The sequence below is a fragment of the Phascolarctos cinereus genome, unplaced genomic scaffold (assembly GCF_003287225.1).
Source record: "Phascolarctos cinereus isolate Bilbo 61053 unplaced genomic scaffold, phaCin_HiC Scaffold_4;HRSCAF=312, whole genome shotgun sequence".
Classification (NCBI taxonomy): Eukaryota; Metazoa; Chordata; class Mammalia; order Diprotodontia; family Phascolarctidae; genus Phascolarctos; species Phascolarctos cinereus.
In genome coordinates this window covers 234,529,003-234,553,082 of record NW_027555847.1, presented here as the reverse complement: position 1 = coordinate 234,553,082, position 24,080 = coordinate 234,529,003, and the positions used below count along the sequence as shown (strand labels likewise).

Below are 24,080 nucleotides of genomic sequence, written 5' to 3'. Positions count from 1 at the left end.
TTGATTTTAAGCATAGCACAGTAGTTACTGTATGCTACTTCTTCAATATGCACTAGTTACTTTTGCAAAAAAGGAGGATACAAATGCTCTGGGACACTGAGGAATTGCTGCTTCATCTGAACATGTCTGGCTATATGCAAAAATGACAGGAAAAAAAAGACATCAATAAAAGATTTTTAATGATCATAAGTCATTTGCTGTTGGCAAGCTAACGTGGCTCAGGCAGCAGATGCTACTCATGTACTCGCTGTTTCTGGAACCCCACGAGCACAAAATTCTACCATCTTATTCTAATACAGACAAAATTCTGTTTGGTGATTATTGCACTTCAGACTCCAGGCAGTCATCTCAAAGATGTGGCCTTTTTTACAATTAGTGCTCATAGCAAACATGTTACCCTTATGAGAAAAGCATGTCAAAATTCATCCAGTCTGTAAGACACATTCCCTTCATATATGAATAAAGTGAAATATTATTAAATTATCTTATGTCTAAAACCTCATATCCCTTATTATACACACATAAAATTATTTTTTATATATAAAAATTCAGTCTCGTGTAGCTACATTCTTGTTATTCTGGGCAGCTAGATGGTGGAATAGATAGACTAGACTGGGGCTCAGGAAGATCTGAGTTCAACTCTGACTTCTTAGTTCTTGAGTTCTTAGTAGCATATGACTTATGGCATATGGCAAATCACTTAATTCTCTTTCTTAATTTCTCTATTCTACTTCTCAGCTTCATCACTGGTAAAACAGGTATAATAATAGTACCTAATTCACATGCTTTTTTGGTGAGGATCACCTCAGATCACCTCATATATAAATTGCTTTGCAAACCTGAAAATTCTATATAAGCTCTAGCTATAATCATAATGATAATAAATACTAGCTAACATTTATATAGTGCTTCCTATAAAACATTTGCATATTGTCATTTTGTACAAAAAGACAAATTTAAAAAAAGAAAATAAGAAAAAATAGCATGCTTCAGTCTGTATTCAGATAATAATAGTTCTTTCTCTGGAGGTGGATATTATGCTTCATCATTAGTCTTTTGGCATTGTCTTAGATCATTGTATTGCTAAGAATAGCTGTCATTCACAATTCTTCATCAAACAATATTGCTGTTACTGTGCCTGGTTCTGCTCACTTCACTTTGCATCAGCTCATGTAAGTCTTTCAAGGTTTTTCTGAAATCATCCTCCTTGTTATTTCTTATACTCCAATAATATTATTCCATCATAATCATAAACCACAGCTTGTTTAACCATTCCCCAATTGATGGACATCCTCTCAATTTCCATGGGCTTTTTAAAAGCCTGTTTTTTCAGAGTTATATTTCAAGAAATCATAAATGAAAACTGCACAGGACAAAAAGTAAATTGCCCCCAGCTTTTTGAAAAAAAAACACAATGTAAATAAATAAAAAATGAAAAAAATCTACCATCTCAAACCCAAATATATTACAAAATATGTGACCAAAATTATATTCCTGTGGACAGAGCACCCTCATGTAATGGTATTGTGCCCCAAATGAAGAGAGGGACCACATATGGTGAGGGAAGAAGGAGGAGGAGGAGGAGGAAAAGAGGAGGAAGAGAACAAGGAGGAGGAGAAGAGGAAGAAGAAGTAACAATACTTCTAAATAAGCAAATGCTATAAAAATATTAAAGAGGAATTAAAAGCTTAAACATTTATTACCAACCAATGCTATTCCACAATATGTTTATTCTGTTGACTGAGGTTAAAAAAAAATCTTTGCTTACCTCTAAAGTTTTGTGCATATCTACACATCCACATCAACAACACGGTTTGAAATCAAAGCTTAAAAATCACCTTACTACATGTTCAGACATATGCAGAACAGTAAAAAATGAAAAACAAAACTCCAGCCTTTTCTCTGAGGCTAAATTCAGTCTCCCTTCCCAGCTACCTCTACATCCCTCCAAAACACAATTAAAAATACTTTGCATAGCCACACCTTTAACTTCCCCCAAAATCATCACAGTTAGTCTGAATCTGTCCTCTCTAATGGCTCACTACTAAGCCCAAAAGATTCTGTAACTGTCCTGGATATTTATTTGTTCTGTTGGGATTAATGAAGGAATAGGAATAAGTAACCTTTTGGGCATTATTCCCCGTTCTGTTCTTTGCAATCTAGTCCAGCAGGTCTTCTCATTGTTCCTCCTACACAATGCTCTTTCTTCAGTCTTCCTAACTTTCCACTGCTTATTCTGTTTGCTTGAAATATAAGCTTTCCTTATCTCTGCCTCTGAAAGCCCTTCTCTGTCTTTTCAAGTACATCTCAAGTTATCTTTTACATAGAGCCCTCCCTGATCTCTCCAATTGCCCAAGATCAAACAGGTAGCAAATAATAGAGTCAAGATTAGAACCCAAGTCATTCTTTCCACTATACCATGGCACCCCTTGACCTATTTTCTGTTAGAGTATTTATTCAATAAGCATTTTTTTTTTTGGTGAGGCAATGGGGTTAAGTGATTTGTCCAGGGTCACACAGCTAGTGTCAAGTGTCTGAGGCCGGATTTGAACTCTAGTCCTCCTGACTCCCAGGCCAGTGCTCTATTCACTGTGCCACCTAGTTGTTCCTCAACAGGTACGAGGTTCCATGCTAGTCACTGGGAATGTAAAGATAAAACTAAAACCAATCTCTGATCTTCAGGAGCTTAAAGGAATGATCACAAGCCAAATTAAAGCAGCCTACTCACCAAAAAAACCAAAACTTGATTTGATTTGCATTTGTGTGCTTTCTCCTCACTTTCTCTCCCTCTCTCCTTTTTCTCTCTCTGGAGCAGATTTTAAGACCAGTCCAACAAATCATAAAGTTTAAAACAATTGATGAAGTGATCAGGAGGGGCAACCACACCCACTATGGCTTAGTAACAGGCATTTTTACCAAAGACCTGGATAAAGCTTTGACAGTTTATTCTGTCCTTCAAGCTGGAGCAGTCTGGTAAGTCAACTGTTATCAGTAGGGCCTTTTAGGAGATTCTATCATATCTCAAATTACATTAACAGAACAACAAGGACATTTGCAGAATTACATTTGTTTTTCTTTCCAACCAGATGGCTTCCTGGGATGTAGCCTGTTTGCTTCTGAGTTACTGATAATTTTATAGATGAGAGACACTGTAATTTAATTGAAGTCTGTCTCTCCTCCATGGCTTATTTCCTGAAAATATTTTACTGAAGTTTGTTGTTTAATATAACTAAAAGAGAAGCAATGTAGTCCTAATAATATCAATACTAGTACTTCTTGTTGTTCTACTACTACTACTACTACTACTACCACCACCACCACTACTACTACTGCTGCTGCTACTACTACTACTACAACCAGAACAAAGATTTTACTAATTTTATGACCCTGGACAGATCACTCAATGTTTATTTGCCTCAGCTTTCGTATCTATACAATGCACAGCATTATAATACCTCCTTCTCTAGTTTGTTATGAGGATAATTGATCAAATGAGACAACAATTGTAAAGTGCTTAGCATGATACCTGGTACATAGTAAATGCTACATTATTAGCTAGGAAAATGATTTGTTTTATTGTTGTGATTTGTTTTATTGTTTCTGTATTTGCTTTAATATTTCAGGACCTTAAGGTTGTTATTTCTTTTGCCTTACTGTTAAATAAATGATTATATTTCAGATATAATGTCATCACTGTGAGTGGGTGGTTTGTATAAATGAAAATGTATCAGTGGAGTCTAAAAAGCTGATATGGCAAATACAGAAAGTGTATGTCCCACAAAACGTGGTAAACCTTAGGATTTTGAGAGAATTTCAATGTAACCACATGGTGGCAATCCATTTAGGTAGAAAACCAGACCCTTCAGTGAAAGAGTAGGTTGCAGTGAGTAACACAGCACAGAAAATGAAGTAGTTTGGAGTGAATGATTTAGTCCAGAGAGTAAGTATGTGTCTACATACCAGTGTGAGAGATATGAGATAATAAAGTATGGGTCACTACCCTATGCACTTGTTACACTAATAATGTCAGTAAATATTGTTTAAGTACTCACAACATAGCTTACAAATTGTACAAAACTCTCTTACAATGCTATCCGTTAGAAACATAGTAAAAATATAAGATCTTTGGGCTTCTTAGGAATCATATAGACTATGACACAAGTGGATGGGATGTATGCTTCACTAAAAGAGAGAGTACCCACATTGATAAGATAATACTATCATTGAATTATTGAAGCAAACATTAACATTAGAGTTAATAGCTTAAAAAGTTAAATGCTTTCACCATTCACCTAGAAAAATTTGTATTTTTTACCTGTTATGAACCTCAGAGAGAGGTTCTAGTAGATAGAAAATTGGGCTCAAAGACCTTGGTTCAAGGCCTGCCTCTGAGACATTTGATTTAGCAGAGCAAAGCTTTTCACTAGGTATTCTCTACCCCAAAGAAAGCACAGATCTGACACAAAAGTCAAATGAGGTAATATTTGAAAAACTCTTAGTATATAATGCTTTGCACATACTAAGCCTTTAATAAATATTCCCTTAATAATAAAGAAATACCCCCTCTTCATCTCCTTTCTTCCTTTCCAAAAAATAAAATCAAAAGGAACTCTCACATAGTAGCTAATTTAATTAAATTGAAATAATAGTAAAAAATACTCTTGTCTTTCCTGGGTGAACTGCTATGTGGTAGCTTCTCATATCCCTTTTGGTAGATTCAGAAATGAGCAAGATATATAAGTAAGGCCTTGTGGAATTTTATATTTTATCTGCTCTTGATGATTCTAATGATATTTGTTATTTAAGATGAAGCTTTGTTTTCATGATACTAGTGATGAGGCCTAGAGGTTTAGAGGTGCTGGAACCCCAAGATCACAATGCAGGCCCTGTCTGAATGAATTCAACCCAAATCTTCTTTCAGCCAGAGAAAAGGTTTATTAGAGATAAATCATATAGGCCAGGTGATGCCCATAAGGATGAGAGGGCATGAGAAAAGCTCAGCATTTAAATGGGGGCCAGGGTGGATCTTATATACACTAAAGCAACTTTGGGTGACCAGGGAAAGGGCTGGGAAAAGGGTCGAGGTGAGAATTCTGATTGGAATGTCTAACAGAATGAATACACAATGCAAATAGATAATGAGAGGAACTGGAAGGAAGAAGTTTGAAAGGCATCTGAATAAGATCAAAAGGTGGGGCTAGGGCTTTCAAAGGGAGATAAGGAGAGTCCATAAGGAGTAAGAAAAGTTTAAGGGTTTTCTGGGTCTCATAGACAAATGGGAGCCAAATTCTTTTTGGGGCAAGGGGCAAAGGTCTCAGATTCGAGGTATGTACTTACTCTTATTTATATGTGAATTATTTCTGGACAAAACATGGGAATCAAAATTAAAACATATTCATCAAAAGAATTACATAACTTTTTTTCTTTATAAACTCATCATTGTAAGAAAAATGTACTAATTTTTCCACTTAAAATGCACACAGGTTATGTTACCTTCTCAGTGTTCTAATTAACTCTCTAAAACTGTAAGTTGCAAAGAAACTGCTGACTTTCCTTTCTAGAGGCAATTTTCTCACTGGAGAGCTTCCCATACCAGAAAAATCCCAGGTCAAGTCCCTATCCCTAAACCAAAGCACATTCATGAATATTTCTACATTGTAGCCATTACTGAGTTTGTAGCATTTCCTCAGCATTGTAGAGTGGAAAATGATGGGGTATGGGCCCAAGCCGAGACTTTTGCCCCTTTCCCCAAAAAGAATTTGGCTCCTATTTGTCTAAGGGCCCTAGAAAACCCTTAAGCTTTTTTTGACATTACTCTGGTCTGAAAAGATTACCTGATACTATATTCCACTCAATGGCTTTTCCTCATCTACTCTCCTTATCTCCCTTTGAAAGCCCTAATCTCACCTTTGATCCTCTACCTTCTAGTTTCCTTCATTATCTATTCAATCTATCTATCTCCATTGTCTATTCAATCTCTCCCACATTCCAATCAGAATTCTCCCTAAGTCACCCAGGTCTTCCCAGCCCCTCCTCTGGTCACCCAAAATGACATGATCTTATATAAGATCCACCCTGGTCCCCACTTAAACACTGAGACTTTCTCATGTTTACTGGTCCTTAAGGCCCTATTGATAACAGTTGACTTACCAGACTGCTCCAGCTTGAAGGACAGAATAAACTGTCAAAGCTTTATCCAGGTCTTTGGTAAAAATGCCTGTTACTAAGCCATAGTGGGTGTGGTTGCCCCTCCTGATCACTTCATCAATTGTTTTAAACTTTATGATTTGTTGGACTGGTCTTAAAATCTGCTCCAGAGAGAGAAAAAGGAGAGAGGGAGAGAAAGTGAGGAGAAAGCACACAAATGCAAATCAAATCAAGTTTTGGTTTTTTTGGTGAGTAGGCTGCTTTAATTTGGCTTGTGATCATTCCTTTAAGCTCCTGAAGATCAGAGATTGGTTTTAGTTTTATCTTTACATTCCCAGTGACTAGCATGGAACCTCGTACCTGTTGAGGAACAACTAGGTGGCACAGTGAATAGAGCACTGGCCTGGGAGTCAGGAGGACTAGAGTTCAAATCCGGCCTCAGACACTTGACACTAGCTGTGTGACCCTGGACAAATCACTTAACCCCATTGCCTCACCAAAAAAAAAATGCTTATTGAATAAATACTCTAACAGAAAATAGGTCAAGGGGTGCCATGGTATAGTGGAAAGAATGACTTGGGTTCTAATCTTGACTCTATTATTTGCTATCTGTTTGATCTTGGGCAATCATTTTGCCTTTTTCAGTCTCAGTTCACTTATCTGTAAAAAAAAAAAGAATTAGAATAGATGACCTACAAGGCCTCTTCCAGTTTTAGATCAGTAATTCTTTTCCTACGATATACGACATTTATATCAGAAATCAAATTTCAGATGAGGATTTTTTAAAACTTCTTGTTCTGTTTAACTTCCTATTTCTACTTTTAAATTTAGATGGAAATGCACAAATATAGGGTATTCCAAAAGTCTTGTTGTGCTTTCAATCTGCTATCAAAGATTAAAACTGCACTACAACTTTGAGGACATTTTACTGAGAGAACAGGCCGCAGACACCAACACCTGACCTTCTGCAAGAAAATACTTATCAGGGTGTAAACTATTTTAAATATAAATATCAAACTGATCATGTTTCATGATTGAGTACCCACCCTAGGTCTGTATTCATAGCCAGGAGTCATTTGTGCAGTTTTACACTTAAGAAGGAGGAAACAATTTAGATAAAACCAAGGAGTGGCTCAACCAAGTTGGGTTGGCGTTTATTTTCTGTACCCTGACCTGCCAAACATTGAATGTGCTTTTCCATTTACATTTCCAGTATCTTACAAAAGGGAATTGATAGCTTGAGCTTGCTTGATTCCTCTTTCTTGCCTGAGCTAACATTGGGCAGAAGAATACTTGTGCCACACACTGTCTACCTGCTCCCCACCCCATCCCAGGGCCACCACATACAGTCTGAAATAACTTATTTCTGGATGTCCGAGAAAACTTGTTTGCTCTTATAGTGGCCATTCTCACCTAAGTCCATGGTGGCTGAGGAGAGTTTGCTATAGGAATGCCTTGATTCTTGGTGATTGTGAAATCTAGTCATGGCAATGGTTTGTGAGAATTAGTCTCAGGCAAGAGAATTACTGAGTGATTTTGAAGACTTTCCCCTGTTCTCGGTTTCTTTGCTCTACCTTTGCCTTTCTGGCTGTAAAAGGTCATTTCACTATGGCTTTACTTTCTCATTACTTTTACCCCACTGAAAATATGGATTCTAACCCTGGGTCCAAAGGTTTTGAGCTATACAATCTTATTTTGCTAGGGCTTAAGTCTCCATGCTATTTCCCAACAGTCTCCTTACTATGACCCTATTTTATGATAGTCTTCACTTCGTTGGAAACTTGGACTCAACTCTTGGTTCCCCAGACTGTGAGAGGTAAGATTTAGAATGATCTTCCTAGAATCTAGGCCTCCTTGATACGTCTTGCATCTCCTTTCCATGGCCATAACACACTTTCAATATACCTTAATGTGTTGTTTTCCCTCATTAAAAAGCAGGTTCCTTAAGACAGGGGACAGTCTTTGTTTATTTTTATTTATTTATGAAACACAGTGCCTGGGACTTCATATACAATTGAAAAATGTTCTTCATACCCACTGTCCTCCTTTTCAGAGCTTTGTGGTCTCAGGCGTAAGTGCATGAGATGATGGCACAGATGACGTACTATCCAGATAAAGAGGATCACATGAGAGGCAGTGTGGTGCAGTGAGCTGAGAGTTCACCTCTAAGACAGGAACACCTGGGTTCAAATTTCAACTCTAACCCATACTGGCTGTGTAACCTTGGGCAAGTCACTTACTATCCCAATGTTTCTTCATAATGGAGTTCCATATACATATATGCATGTTATATATGTATATTTACATATATAGGTAGTTATATATGTATATATGTGTGTGTGTGTGTGTGTGTGTGTATTACATACACATATATGTGTTTGTAAAAATGGAGCACCTGGCTAGTGGTTTGGATATCTCAAAAGCGTAGACATTGTTTTTGGACTTGGAGGGGACCTTAGACATCATCTAATACAAAGCCCTCTTTTTCCACAAAAGAAAAAAAAGTGATGTCCAAAAGTACATTGACAAGGGGCAGCTAGATGGCACAGTGGATAAGTTCTGGCCTTGGAGACAGGAGAACCTGAGTTCAAATCTGCCCTCACACACATGACACTTACTAGCTATGTGACCCTAGGCAAGTCACTTAAACCCGATTGCCTCACCAAAAGGCAAAAACAAAAGTACATTGATTTACCTAAGGCACAACACATTACTTTTTTCTCCACATTTGCAGATTTACTTTCCTAGTTTTCTGTTGGGCTAATTCTCTACTAAGATGGGCTTATGTTACTTGAGTATATACCCACTGAAAGAAGGAAAGTTACAATCCCCCAAACCAATGGCTAGTCAGGAAAACCTAGGGATTAACAATATACTATAAGTAATACATAAAAAGCTATTAATTCCGGAGGCTATTTTCCATGCAGAGTGGTGAGCTTGGAATTGATGACCACCCAGATTCTATAATTCTACCAACTGGGTTGACTGCCATTCTAAAGATACACACACACACACACACACACACACACACACACACACACACAGAGATACAGAAATATGCATAGATATCAACATATCTGTATATATACCCACATATACATATCTATCTATCTATCTATCTATCTATCTATCTATCTATCTATCTATCTATCTATTTCCTAACAAGGGAGTTCCTTATGTATATTCTTATTATAAGGAGTTACATATATCCTTAAATAGCCTTAAATATATGTGTATACACATACACACACATATATACATACATACACATATACCTACATAAATACATATGTATCTATATATAATCAAGGAATAACTCAATAAATCAGTGAGAATAAAATGCAATATAGAAAATCTTCAAGTTGGAATGGCAGGATATTGTTTTATCTTGTGAGGAAGATGTAACTAGTGTATTTTCTATGTTCCTGTTAAATAATATATGTAAGGCCCTCTGTAATCCTTAGAGTGCTTTCTAAATGTTAACAATTATTATCATTGTTGTTATTATTAGATACAATAAGAAAGAAATACAGAAACTTCAGTTGGATGGAAGAAAAAACTCTAGACAGTCAGGATGATGAGAATGCTAACAAATGCTCTGAAGTCTTTGTCTCTCCGGGTGGTGCAACAATAAATAATTTGTTCTGGATGGCTTAGTCATCTGTAAGCCAAAAGGCAGTGCTCTGAATCAGCTGATGTCTCTTGATCTCTTCACAGTCTATGACTTTTAAATGGGTTCAATGACTTCAATGATATTTCACAAACTGAAGTCAATCTAATAAAGATCTCCACTAGGCAGGTCTTAGGAAGATTCTCTATCATTGAAAAGGAGAAAAAAACAATGAAAATAGTATTTTTTATTATTTTTATGGTGTTTCCTCCTCTAGCAAAAAGATATTTTTCTCTTCCTATTACTTGGGTATAAAATAGTTTGGAACCGCCATATAATAATCTTAATTATTGCCAGATGTTTTGGGAGTGTTCAAGCCACTAGCCTAGATAACAACAGCTAAAATTGTATTAATGACTAAAGAGAAGCAAATGAAGGTAAAACATAAGATAAGCACTACTGGGAAAGTTATTCAACCAGTTGTGTCTTGGAAATGGACACTTTGTGTACAAGTGCATAGACAAAAAAAGAAAGTAACTGAAGGAACAGAATGTAACCAAGTTCTTAATCTCTTCTTGGGTGACGAGCATCTCATCAGTAACATTTGGAGAAGACCATGGGCTGGCTGAAGTAACCTTTGTCTCCCTATGGTCCTCCACATTCCAATTTGATTCCTTCCTTCTTCCCACTCTCAATGAGAGCAAGTATTTTGGTGTACTGTTCTTTATCAATCTACATGAAAATATAACGAGAAGGCGAGAGGGACAATAAAAAGGAAAGAAAAAAAACTTACAGTGACAATGATTTCTTGAACTTGTGATTTAAAAAGAAATGGCTATGTTACAAATGTTATATCTGAAATGCTTTCCTGGCCTGAAAGTTGGTTTTTAAAAAAAATTTTAAATTTTAAATCCATGTCTTTGTGAACATTAAAGTATTATATAAATTTAAGTTGTTACTATTATCATTATTAATTAAAAGAAATTTGTGTTAAGAAACCTTATGGCTAGGTAATTAAAACAAGTCTTTGACCTGTGACTAAAATAAAGAGAAAAAGAAGTCCTCTGTTTAACCATCTTCACATGGCTGGACTTTAGTTACTCTAGAAGAACTCCATATAAAGCTAGCAGCTTTAGATTCTAAAACATTTTGTACTTGGAGAAATGAAATAATGTAATTTTTGTCAAGTAATTATTCAACCATAGTGCATTCTAACAGACTTTAAAAATTAAGAAAAAAAGCTTTTGAAGATGCAATATTGCACCTTATGCTTATATCATGTATTCCTTTTTGAGCTCTTCCATTGCCTGGGACTGATTCATATTTTTCTTGGAGACTTTGGATGTAGGAACTTTGACTTTGTTGTCTTCTTTTGGTTGTGTGTATTGATCTTCTTGGTCACCAAAGAAAGATCCTATGGTCTGACATTTTTTTTTTGCAAAGTTTGCTAATGATCCCAGCCAATTACTTGAATTTTGAACTCTTTGCTAAGATAGTGGTCTGCTTCCAGTGTGAAGAATGTACTGTCCCAAGCTTTGGGGGTTTTGTGCAGCTCTTTTCAGAGATACCTGTAAATTTTCAGTTCTTCCAAGGTGGTATCCTGGCCTATGCTCTGGTCTAAGCACAAGCACTCTTTTCTGTCTCTCCACTGCCACTACAAGCTCCACCATGACAAGCGTTCCTCCTCGCCCTAGTACCACCACCCAGAACTGTGACCCAGATTCAAGCACAGACAAAGCAAGAGAATCCTGCCTCAGCACCAGCAAAGAGATTCCTGCAATCCCCCTCTGATCTGACACTCAAATCCCCTCAGCCTGTGGACCAAAAGCTCTAGAAGCAACTGCCACCCTAGGGCTATGCTGGTACTGGAGCTGAGACCGAGCTTTCTCAACTCAGTCACAGACTTTTCCTACTGACCTTCTAAATTGTCTTTGATGTTTGTGGGCTGAGAAGTCTGGAAACCACCACAGCTACCCATGATTCAGTCCTCTGAGGCCTGCTCCAGGTTTGCTGAGGCCTGTTCTTTGCCTTCATCGCCCACACTGAACTGTGTTCCTCTCCCAGCCTGGCACAGCAGACCTTTCCAATCAACCATCCAGGTTGTCTATTGGGCTGGAAATTTGTTTCACTCTGTCTTTTTGTGGGTTCTGCTACTCTAGAATTTATTTAGAGCCATTTTTTACAGGTATTTGGAGGGGTTTGGGGGACAGCTCAAGCAAGTCACTGCTTTTACTCTGCCATCTTGGCTCCACCCTTCATATTTGGCAGTTTTACAAGCTACTTGTGGCAAACTGGTTGGAATTTTAACACTTCTGTTTATACTAATGAAATCCTAGATTTAGTCCCTATGCTCCTATGATGTACTAAGCTCTAGAGTTACAAATTAAAAATGAAAACAGCCCCTGCTCTATTTTCTTCATTGCAACTTCACAAGAAACACTGAGATATTCCTAGTAACATTCATCTTTTTCACTGTATAAACAGATTTTCAGCATATAACTCTTGTCAGTTGTTTAGGGTGCAAGAGAACCAAAGTGTGCATGATAAGCTTCCCAAAGCAGGACACTCATGGATCAGATCCTTCCTCCTTTTGTATTCCCCTCCTCTGCTTCCCGTCTAGATTGCATTCATATGGCTAACCAGGAATATTCACATCTATGGATCTAGTAACATTTCTTCCACTCTCTTTAGATAGCTACACTCTAATGATATACAGATTACCATCTTAAATTCAGCTGTCCCCAAGTTTCATGTTTTCAACTATTTATAGCATAATCAACAAGCAGGTTGATATGTCATAGATTTAGAACTAGAAAGAACCTGGGAGATCATCTAAGACTTGGAGTTAGGCACCTATTAACTATGTGATTCTGGGCAGGTCTCTTAAGCTGTATGGTCCTTAGCTCCCTCATCTTTAAAATAATGGGGCTGGATTCAGTGAATTTTAAGATCTTTTCCATTTCTAAATCTATGACTTTATGACAAATAAGAATGATTCTAGTCCTATGTGCTGATTTTGTGGTTGAGGAAATTAAGGCCCAGAGTTTATATGACAGAGCCAAGGTCATGAAGGTACTAAGGGGCAGAGATGGGAATCAAAATAATGCCCTCTTCTAAACTGACATCATCATCTTTCTCTTCCTCCGTTCGCTAGACTGGCTCTCCTCAATTTGTGGCATTGGTATAATCATACTTTTTAGGTTGCCAAGCTAGAAAAATTTGGGACATCTTTGACTTTTCCCTCTTCCTTTCCCCTACATGTTCCATCTCATAACGTGCTATTATTATCTTCTAAAATGTCTTTTCTTTCCACTTTCACTGTTTTACGATATCTTCCTTATTATCCCATTGATTTCAGGCCCTCTACTCTCTAACACATCCTGTATATAAGAACCTAATCTCTATAAAATACCACTTTCATCATCTTAAAAACCTCACTTCAACAAGTTGAAACTCTTTGGCCTGACTTACAAACCCATTTCTAATTGGATCTCACCCCGCCTGTCTGACTATTTCTTACCATTCCCCAAATGTGTATCTCCTGCTCCTATCAGCCTAGTCTATTTGCTGACTCTTAAGTACACACTGCTGTTGGTCACCTCTTTGTTAATGAGCACAATATTTCTTTTTAGAATGGTCTCTTATCCTCTGTGTCTATCCAAATCGCATTCATCATCTTAGGCTTAGTTCAAACAGGCTTACAGTATTTGAAAAGAACTATCACAGCCCACATCTATCTCTATTTTCTGAACTAGACTGAGAATTCCTTGAGTTCCTAGAAGGTAAGAAGTAGAAAAAGACATTGGGTTTGTAGTCAAAGGATCTCAGTTCAAATAGCATCTCTGCTACATAATACTTCTGGCTAAGATATTTAATTTCTACATCTCTGTTTCTTGGATGAGATCTCAGTCTCTTATCCTATATATGATTAAATAAAATATTTGTTAAAAACAAAATAAATCCAGCACAGTTCCTGGTATATGGTAGATGACATATAAATAATTATTCTCTTTTTATATTAGCATTTCTCAATAAACACTTGTTGGATTGACTGCTTCATTATATACCCCGGATAAATACACCTCTTAGTTCCTGGAAATTATGCTTTTAGTTTGAAATAGGAACTGGACCTCTGATCACTGGTTTAGAGAACCTCATGCCAATGGAGGTCAGTGCCTTGTCTGTAGTGTGAGACTTTATGTACCTACAGAACTGAAAATTTAAGTGACTTTCCAAGGGCACAGAGACATTGAGATTATACTCTCTCTGTCTCTCTCTCTCTCTCTCTATACACACACACACACACACACACACACACACACACATATATATTAGTATTATATATATGTGTATATATATGTATATGTATATATATATATGTATATATATATAAAAGTATTGTTAAACAAATTACTGTTAAGGAACACATCATGGGAACTGGCAAAAGTTTGGGGAAGAGAGAAGAATGGACTATAGGGAGGCATGTGGAATGAGAGAAACTAGGGGGAAGTAGAGTTTATGAGGAAGAAAGAAATTGAAAAATGAGATGGAGAAAAGAAAGAATGGACTAGACCTGAATTCAAGGATGCAGCTTAGTAAAGGGAAAGTTTGAGTTTTATATTGTGGTATGGTTCATCACTATGTTCCATCCACTTTTATGTCTCCCACCTTTCATTAAAAATTATTGAAAAGGTTTTTGTAAGTCCCCGTATTTCTCATTTGAGGCTATGCTTGGAAGAAACTACACAGCATGGCTCGTCTTTTCTGGGTCAGCTAAGGGGGCATGTGAGGATACCTTAATGACAACTCACTCTGCATTCAAAGGAAGAGAATAGGGCTAAGGGATTTATTTTTAGGGAACATGTATAGTATGTTATAGCAATTTGGGACTGCACTGCAAGTATAAAAGCTAACTCAATAAGAGTTATTTTTGTTGTAAGAAGCCCATCAGTGCCCTTCTCCCCAAGCAAATTGAAGAGTCAATTATCTGAACAATGTAGAAAAGAAAAAAAGCATGTCATAGCAACCTAAGGTAATGGCCAATTGAAAATTAATAACAAGAAATCAATTACTCAAATCAATGTGGAAAAAAGAAAACAAACTACTGAGGGTTTTGGTTATTTGGATGAAATGGTCTGAATGAAATGTCTTTTTTTTTCTGGCTGTACCAGAGAGAACTCTCAGAAAGGTTAATAACTAGATGCTCCTTAGTATCTATGTATATTGGTTCGAGGGCTATGTGAACGTTGTATAGTGTGAAGTGTACTATGGTTGAGTAACCATGGTGGTGAGCACAAACTGGAACAGGTTTCAAAGGTTTCTTGGAATCAAGAATAAGCTGATTTAATTCTCAAGGAGTTTAAGAACTACACTCAGTTTGGTGTCCAAGATCTGAGGGTTCCATTGAGTGAAGTAACAATTATAGGGTCCCTCATGAGTATAATCTTGTCTGGAAAATTCCAGATTGAGACAGATCTCAACTTGCTCCTTCTTGGGAGTTCGGGGAGTTATCTTAGAGTGCTAGGATGATGAGTATATGCATGAACATTTGACATCTCATCTATTTGAGAGCCTCTGGCAAAACACTGAAATTATAAATGGTAACGATAAAAATAATAATAGCTAACACATAGCATTTTAAGGTTTGAAAGTCTCTGAATGTAACTCATTTGATCATCACAACAATGCTGTGAGAGGGAGACTATTATCCTCCCCATTTTTTCAGATGAGGAATTGAGGTTATGAGGGTAAATGACTTGCTTTGGGTCACACAAGAAGCACTTGAGGAAGGATTTGACCTTAGAACTTCCTGACTCCAAATCTAGCACTTTGTTCATTATGCCATCTAACTTTACTAGACCCATTATTCATTTTGAGGTAAACAAAAAGTGATTTTCCTGTTTCGAGGCACTGTATAACTCCATTTATGTCAGAAAAAAATGGTGCAAAAGCACAGCCAATGTATACAATTCATCATCAAAAATCTAGTCTGTCAACTTCACCTAACTCTGAATGTCCTAAACTTATTATTCAACAAGTTCACAGCAAATTTTTTGAAACTTATTTTATTTTGTAATTCTTATAGTCAGATTTTTAAAAAACTATTAAACATCTAAAGAGTTGACCCCACAAATGGGAGAATGAAGCAACAGGCCAAATATTCCAAGTAAATTAATGATATCTTCATGAATTTTTTCCTATAATGCAAAAAAAAGTATTTTCAAATTGTTGGGAATCCCCGGGGGAATTCCATTGTGTTGTGTGTGTGTGTGTGTGTGTTGTTGCTTTTGTTGTTGTTGTTGTTGTTGTCTTGGTCTCAGCTTACTTATTGATAAATAAATGACACAATCTTTTCATTTCATCATTTTTTTTTTACAGATTAAGGTACGAGAGTGTACTTTCCATTTTGGCTGAGACTCGAAGGAAGTTAGGGGAGCCAGGAGGTGGAGATGAGGAGGGAGAGTATTCTAGGCATGGGGAACAGCCTTATGGAATATCCTATTTGAGGAATAGCAAAAAAGGTTAGGGTCACAGGATTGCAGAAAATGTGGCAGGGGAGTAACATGTAAGAAGACTGGAAAGGTTGAAAGGGTCCAGATTGTGAAGGGCTTTGAAAACAAATATAGGATTTTATATTTGATCCTCAAAGAAATAAGGCACCATTGTAGTTAATTGAATAGGGGTGTGACATGATGAAATCTGAATTTTAGGAAGATTAATTTGAGAAGTGAGTAGACGGTTGACTGAAGTGTGAAGAGACTTGAGACAGAGAGAAAAACCAGCAGGATATTATGATAGTACAGGCATGAAGTGATGGTGTCAGTGTCAGAGGACAGAAGGAGGTATATAGGAGAGATATTAGGAAGGTAAAATCAACAAGTCTTAGAGACAAATTGAATATGGGGGCAGGGGTGAGAGAGAATGAGGAGTTGAGGATGACACCTAGGTTGTGAGCCCGGGTGACTGGGAAGATTGTGGTGCCAAGACAGTAACAGAGAAATTTGGAAAAGGAAGGGTTGGTGGGGAAGATAATGAGTTCACTTTTGGACATGGTGAATTTAATAAGTCTAAGGAACATCCAGTTTGAAATGTTTAACATGCAGCTGTAGATGTGAGTCTGGTTGTTAGGAGGTTAGGGCTGGAAAAGTAGAACTGAGAATCATCAGCATAGAGAAAATAAATAAATAAAACGGCTGATGAGATTACTATGTGAAATAGTATAGAGGAGGTGTGCAAATGTATGTTGCCTGCACACATTCTGAGAGAAAGGGAGAAATAGTAATAGAATTTATACAGCACTTTAAGGTTGGTCTAGTTCTCTTCATATGTCTTCTGAGTTGATCCTCTGTGAGTAGGTGCTATTATTATTCCCATTTTACAGATGAGGAAACAGGCCGAGAGCCTTGAGTGTGACTACCTAGTACCTAAGGGGAGATTTCAACTCAGGTCTTCCTGACTCTAATCCAGAGCTCTTAACCACTTTGTCATCTACCTACAGGATGTTGTTAAGGGAGAACAGAGAGGATTTCATTTAGGTTTCATTTTGTGAGAGAAATGAATGTAGGAGGCAAAAATTATGTGAAGGATAAAATGTAAGTAGGTACTTCATCCAGTGGTATTTTGCTTTGTTTTATAAACAAAAATGTTCTCATAATCTTAATTCTAAATTTGTTCCCTTGATTAGTTTCAGTCATTAGGCTTAAACAGCATGGGAAGAAGAAATTGTGTTTCCTGCCCCACTTTGGGAAATCCTAACTGTGTACATCTTTCCAATCTGTTCCAGTCTTGCCCAGGAAAACAAGCAAGGCCAGCATCAGCCTTATTTCATTCTGTATCCAGAGAAAGGAAACTTCTTTCTTTCTGTTGGTCTTTGTTATCTATTGTGTGCATTCTTCTATGTACCCACCTGAGGGTCTTGCTGTATCTGGGGTTCCGAGGATTCCCCAGTATGTATTTCTTGGCCCGCCCTATACTACTCTGAACAAACTCATTGTAAATAGACCCATCCACAAAAAGCCTATATGTGGCCATGCAGCACTGGCCTTGGTGGAAGAACACACTGTGGTAACAGCACTATCTACTGTAAAGGAAACATCACTGGCCCACAGGTTATGCAAAATCAAAAGGATTATATTTTGAAAAGGTGATTATTATTATTGTTATTATTATTATTATTGCAAAGAGAACTGTCTTTTAACCAGGACCTCATAGTTACTGAATATTTGTTTTGGAGACTGCACTAAAACTGGATAGTGGGGAAGTTGAAATGATTGTGCAAGTCTCCAGTGCTCAACTGCATCAAAACATTGCTTTGGAAAGACTTGAGTAATTGCTCTCTGGCAATAGCAAAAGGGACAAACTGGAATGGAATCTAAAGTTTCCTTTTTCACTTTGAATCTTTTCATCTTGATGCCCAGAAAGAAACTTTCAAAATTCTTCAAAAAAATGAGTCCATATTCTTTAAATAAAAAACAAACATCTGCTCATGTATTGTTGAGATAATTGTATGTACATTTAGAAACTATATGGTTGTTCTACAATTAATTCTATACTAAAAGACAATATAGATTTTTTAATACACTAATTTTCCAGAAACTTAGCTTTGGAGTTTTTTTTAACCTTTTTATACTGTTAAGAACCACTTATTTCCTGCCCAAAAGGACAATGCAATCTCTTTAACATTCAGTGTAGGAGACTCCTCACATAACTCTTTGGTAAGTTAAAGGCGACTAAATGGCACAATCCATACAGTGCTGGGCTAGAGTCAAGAAAGCCTGAGTTCAAGTTGTGTGACCCTGGGCAGGTCACTCAAACTCAGTTTCTCCAACTGTTAAATGAGAATAATAATAGCTCTTACCTTCCATGGTTGCTGTGACAATCAAATGAGGTAATATTTGTAATCATTTTTCCAATGCTTACAATAATTGAAATTACAATGTAATAATTTTTCCAATCTTTCAATGTTATCATCATCTTTGTTGTTGTCCTCCTCCTTACTATTTTTTAAATATAAATTTATTTATTTTTAGTTCAATTTCTTTTAACTTGGTGGATTTTTTCACCTTATTAAAGTTCCTCTGAACTAATTTATGGGGGGGAAAGATTTTTTTAAAGTGGGCGTTTATCAGGGTGGAAGAAAGAATGCAATCAGGAAGTAGATGGTAAAGTAATACCTCAAAGAACCATGTGTCCTTTACCCTGAGCTTAGCCCTCCTGATGATAGTGTGATAAGGTCTAAAAGACAGTGATGTATAACTCAGTGATTTTTAATTTGGTTTGGGTGAATATCTTCCAAAAGTAAAGACTATGGGCTTTTTCTTTTTTTGCTTGTTTTATTCTACTACAGACTCAAGCAGAATGTAGGTCTCTTGAAGGGAGCAACCCTTTTGGTTTTTGTCTTTTGTATCCCTAGCACCTAACAAAGCACTTTGCAAATAGAAAGGATTTAGGAGGGTAATTTTTTGTTGAGCTGATTTTAAAAAGTCTCATTCCAGTAACTTAGCTAGAAATAATTTAGCTCTAAGCAGAATATTGCTCTCTGGCATAGTAAAGGTAAGAGAAAACAAAAGCATTAATTGTATTAAGTCAGAATCAACAAATAAAATGCAAGGACTCTTTTCCCCCAGCTCCAATGAAACTCTCCTCAAGTTCTTCTTCCAGCAACCTCTTTGATTAGCAGGCCAACATCCTCTCCAATTTGAAAACTGTATGATTTTATAATTTTCATTTTCTGGGGTCACTATCTCAATCTTTTTTTTTTCAATAACACTATACAGTGCAAACTGGAAGAAAGTGTTTGAGATGCCTTTTGCTAGCATTCAAATATCTCTGTATTTTATCTTGCTGCATAACAATTTCCCCCACCCCAAACCAGTTTATATAATAGCTAATATTTAACAAGTTGTTTTCCAAATTCAACTATGGTATAATGCTATAGAGAGCTCTCAAAATGCCAACTGATGCCATAATACTGTATCTTATGTATGTATGTATAAAATGTATCACATTTCCATTTCAATTCCACTAACTGGAAAAAAAATTCTAGTCATTATTTGGTATGATTATTGCCCATCAATTCTGGAAGACAAAAATGGATGAAAAATGTATGTTGCCCAGGTTATGTGATACAGAGAGATGGGAGCCTAGCAAGTCTGACCACATGTATAACTTCAGCTATTGCTGTAGATGGACAATGAGTTAGAATTAGATTTGCAAGTGGGAAGAGATCAGGCTAGTTTACATTATGGAAAATGCAGTGTTTGCTCCTGAAATAATTCTTTTCATGATCAGTATTCTCAAAAAAATTATAATTAAAAATAATGCAAAGGATAGTAGAAAGACATTAGGAATATGTAACTGGGCTATAGAATATCACCAACAATGATTCTCATGGAAGTATGAAAGTTGGAACTGAGGTCATGTATGATCAAAAAAGGAGTGGGTAAGTAGAAAGAATAAAAGACAACAGCTGTAAAGTCCATTTCATGTTCGAATACCCATGAGATACTAAAATAATAAATGAAAGTCCTCCAGTGCTTTGGGTAAATCCTCTATGGTAAAAATGGACAAGAATTATATAGAATGAGAAGGCAAAGAGGGATTATAATTTCAATTTATCAAGGAATCACCGTGATCAATAAAATAAGGGAGCCATCAAAGCATGTAACTTGCTGAATGCTGCCACAAATTACAACATAATACTCTATGTGTGTTTTTAGTTATATGAAAATTAGTGTTTTGATTCAGCTGTGTTCAGTGAATCTAAAATAGACTTACACTGGTCTGGAGTCCACCTGTAATGTCCTATCCCAATTCTCCTATTCTTGACAAAAATTCTTATCTAAGAAAACAAAGAATCTTCATTCTTCTAAATGACATCACTTCCTTTTTTCCTTTCTATTCTCAATGGACTTGTTTTTGTAAACTGTTGTTGCTAGTAGCCAGCACCTCTCCTATTCCATAACATTTCAGCGCGTCTAATTTAAACCAGAATTAGTGATACAGTTCTGATCCTCAATAATATTAGCTTAACTAGACAGAGTAATTGTTGTTGGAACATGGAGATAGAGTACAACTTTGCTATATATTTGCAATGCAGAAAGCCATCCCACAATTCATATTTCAACTATATCTAAAAAATAGTCCTAGCTATTCAAATGTGTAACAGGGACAAATATTAGATGTCCCCAAGCACTGCTGTATTATTTAGCTTTCCTTTTTCAGTACTTCCATTATCTGAGGTAACAACATACTCAACTCCCCTTAGCCTCCGTTTCTTCCTCTGTAAAACAGAGAGTAATCCCTGTAGTGGCTACATATAGTGTTTCTGTGAGAATGAAATGACATCATTTATGCAGAGCACAGCATGAACTTTACATATATTCTGCAAATGACAGGTATTATTTCAGCATTCAGTTGTCTGACAACTAAATAGCATATGTTCATTAAAATCTTTAAATACATTATATATATAGATATACATATAAATTACGGTTTAAAAGAATGTAATGAGATCTCTCAATGGCTATTATAATTAAAAATGGTTAAAATGGATACATTACTGTGTCAGATTACATATATACATACATATATATGTATATGTGTGTGTGTGTGTGCATGTGTGTGTATGTGTAGGTATGGCACATACTTAGGCTACCCAACTCACAGACTATTACAATTAGAAGGGACTTTCAAGTTTATTGAGTTATCAGATCCACCTCTATTATTATATGGAGGGGAAACTGAAACACAGAAGGGTTGTGAGTTGCTGATTGTGTACAGTTAATGACAGAACCTGAATCTGAATCCAAATTTTCTGACTTCAAGGCCCACAAGGTTGTCGTAAGAAAAATGATGTGTCTAATGGTGGCCTGCCTTAGTGTGGAATGGGGAGAGAGGGAGAGAAAAAAAAATAAAAGTGCACAGCAGAGAACAAAAGAAAACTCAGAAGGAAGCACAGAAAAGCAGGGTAGCTTTGAAACCAATATGTAGTTTTTATTACATTTTTTTCCTTCCTTCCTTCCTTCCTTCCTTCCTTCCTTCCTTCCTTCCTTCCTTCCTTCCTTCCTTCCTTCCTTCCTTCCTTCCTTCCTTCCTTCCTTCTTTTTTGAGGCAATTGGGGTTAAGTGGATTGCCTAGGGTCACCCAGCTAGTAAATGTCTGAGGTCGAATTTGAACTCAAGTCCTGACAGCAGCACTGGTGCTCTATCCACTGTGCCACCTAGCTGCTATTGATTTTGGCTTTTTTTAAACTGTGAAATGGAGATTTATGGTTTCATATTGAATTCTGTGTTATACTGTGTAAATTGAATTTTTTTTTGTCTTTTAGTATTCAAGCTTAAAATGAATAATTTTTTTAGAAGAAAAGTACTTTGTAATCTCTAAAGCATATAGGTATGTAACACCTTATTAGCCCCTCAGCACTGTTCTTATGAAATAACACTTAAAAGCTAGAGAGTAATCATCTAAGATTGTCAAGGCTTGATTCGTGTTTCCATTACAGTTTCCATCAATCATTATAATCCTACATATAAACATCCATCCATGTCCATGACCCTGTCTTGCTTGCAAACACAGTCAGTTCTCATATATCTATATGTGACATATCTACAGCAACATATGAACCCTATCTTAATCCACCCTATCAGTTGGTGTATCCTTGTAGAATTCAAGCTTTTTCTTTTTTTTTTATACTTCTCTATTTATGACAAACACAATAAGAAAGAGCAATCTGATGGGTATTAGGAGGGAAAATAACAATGCCTCCATCAATCAATCAAGTAGCATTTATCAAATGTCTACTCTCCCTTAATGTTTCTACTAGATACTATAAAAACAAAGGAGAGAGAAGCCTTGCCCTCAGGAGAGCTTACATTCTTTCAGATCTTGTGCAGTACCCTGCAAATAAAAGTTCTTGATGAATACCTCTTGAATTAAATTGAAGACTGTTTTCTCTAAATTCCTTCCCTCTAAACCATGTTTGAAGGCACAAGATAAGAATGTATTTTAAATGGAACTTGATACCCAAATAGATACATAAACTATCCATTGGGAATGCCTTAGTATCTAAATTCTCTTACCTCTGTGGACCCTGTGAAGGACACTTTATCTACATCCATGTGAGAAGAAATGGATGCTCTAGCTATGAGTTCATAACAAGGCACAGGATTTACTACTCCTGGAGAAATTCTGCCTAAAGGAGTGACAGCCACAAAGTATTCCCAGAGAAAAAGGCTCTAAAACTACTATGAATAGTCTTTTATCAACAATATCATCAAAAGTTTTTGAATCAAATTATGGAAGATAACAATAAGAAGTAGGAAATCCCCAACTTATTGCTTTATTTTCATGATTTGATTCAGTCTTGAAGACTTAAATATCTTCTAAAAGAACATTCGGATTGACCTAGAGATGCCATAGATTTCTGGGCACTAATCCTTCTTGAGGTAGAAGAAGAGGAGTGAAAGGTAAAAGCACTGTTTCTCCAAGCATGATTTCATGCATTCATTCACTATGACAGAAATCTCTGATGTGTTCTACAGACATTTCTGATAAAATATTTTGTGTTTTTTCACTTTCCTTTACCATCAAGGAGAGAGTGGACATGGTAGAATCAGGAGTTATGAATGGCACATTCATCTACGCTCTGTCTATAAATCTCTGTATCTATCTATTGCTACCCTTGATACTTCCTCAATTACCTCATCATGATGTGAAATTTAATTCCCATAATGTTCTTAGAATAAACCTTATGACTACATTGAAGAACTGTAGGTCTTGAAATACTATATTCTGTTGAGCAAAAGAGTTGGGTTATGTCCAAGGGTAATTTACCCAGCAAATTTAAGTATAATTCTGAATGAAAAAAAAAAGATATTTAACAAACTCAAAGACTTTCAGGTTTTTATGACAAAAACCTCAGAACTTAAGGGAAAATTAGACATATGATATCCAGGAGAAATATGAGGTAAACAATAAAGACCAATTATAAGGGATTCAATAAGTCAATTGTTTACTTTATATATGTGAAAATATTAGTGGTACTCTTATGATTGTCATAGTTATTTGGTTAGTTGGAAAGAAAGGCGTGAGATGAGCTGAGTATAATGGGATGATTCTAAAAAAAGCTGTATAGGGAGAGATAAAAAGGAGTAATTATCTCATACAAATGAGGCATAAAAGGAAAAATTGATACAGAAAAAGCTAGTAAGGGGGAGGGTGGGTAGTACTGAAACCTTATTCTCATTGGGAATGGGTTAAAGAGGGAACAACATATATATCTAGAAGACTATAAAAATCTTCTAAATTCAGAAAAAAATAAAAG

General features: G+C 36.3%; 1 pseudogene; it reads right to left on the bottom strand.

Annotated features, from left to right (window-relative positions):
- Window positions 1-42: 42 nt before the first annotated feature.
- On the bottom strand, window positions 43-23,395 carry LOC110223805 (aldehyde dehydrogenase 1A1-like; annotated as a pseudogene).
- Window positions 23,396-24,080: the final 685 nt, after the last annotated feature.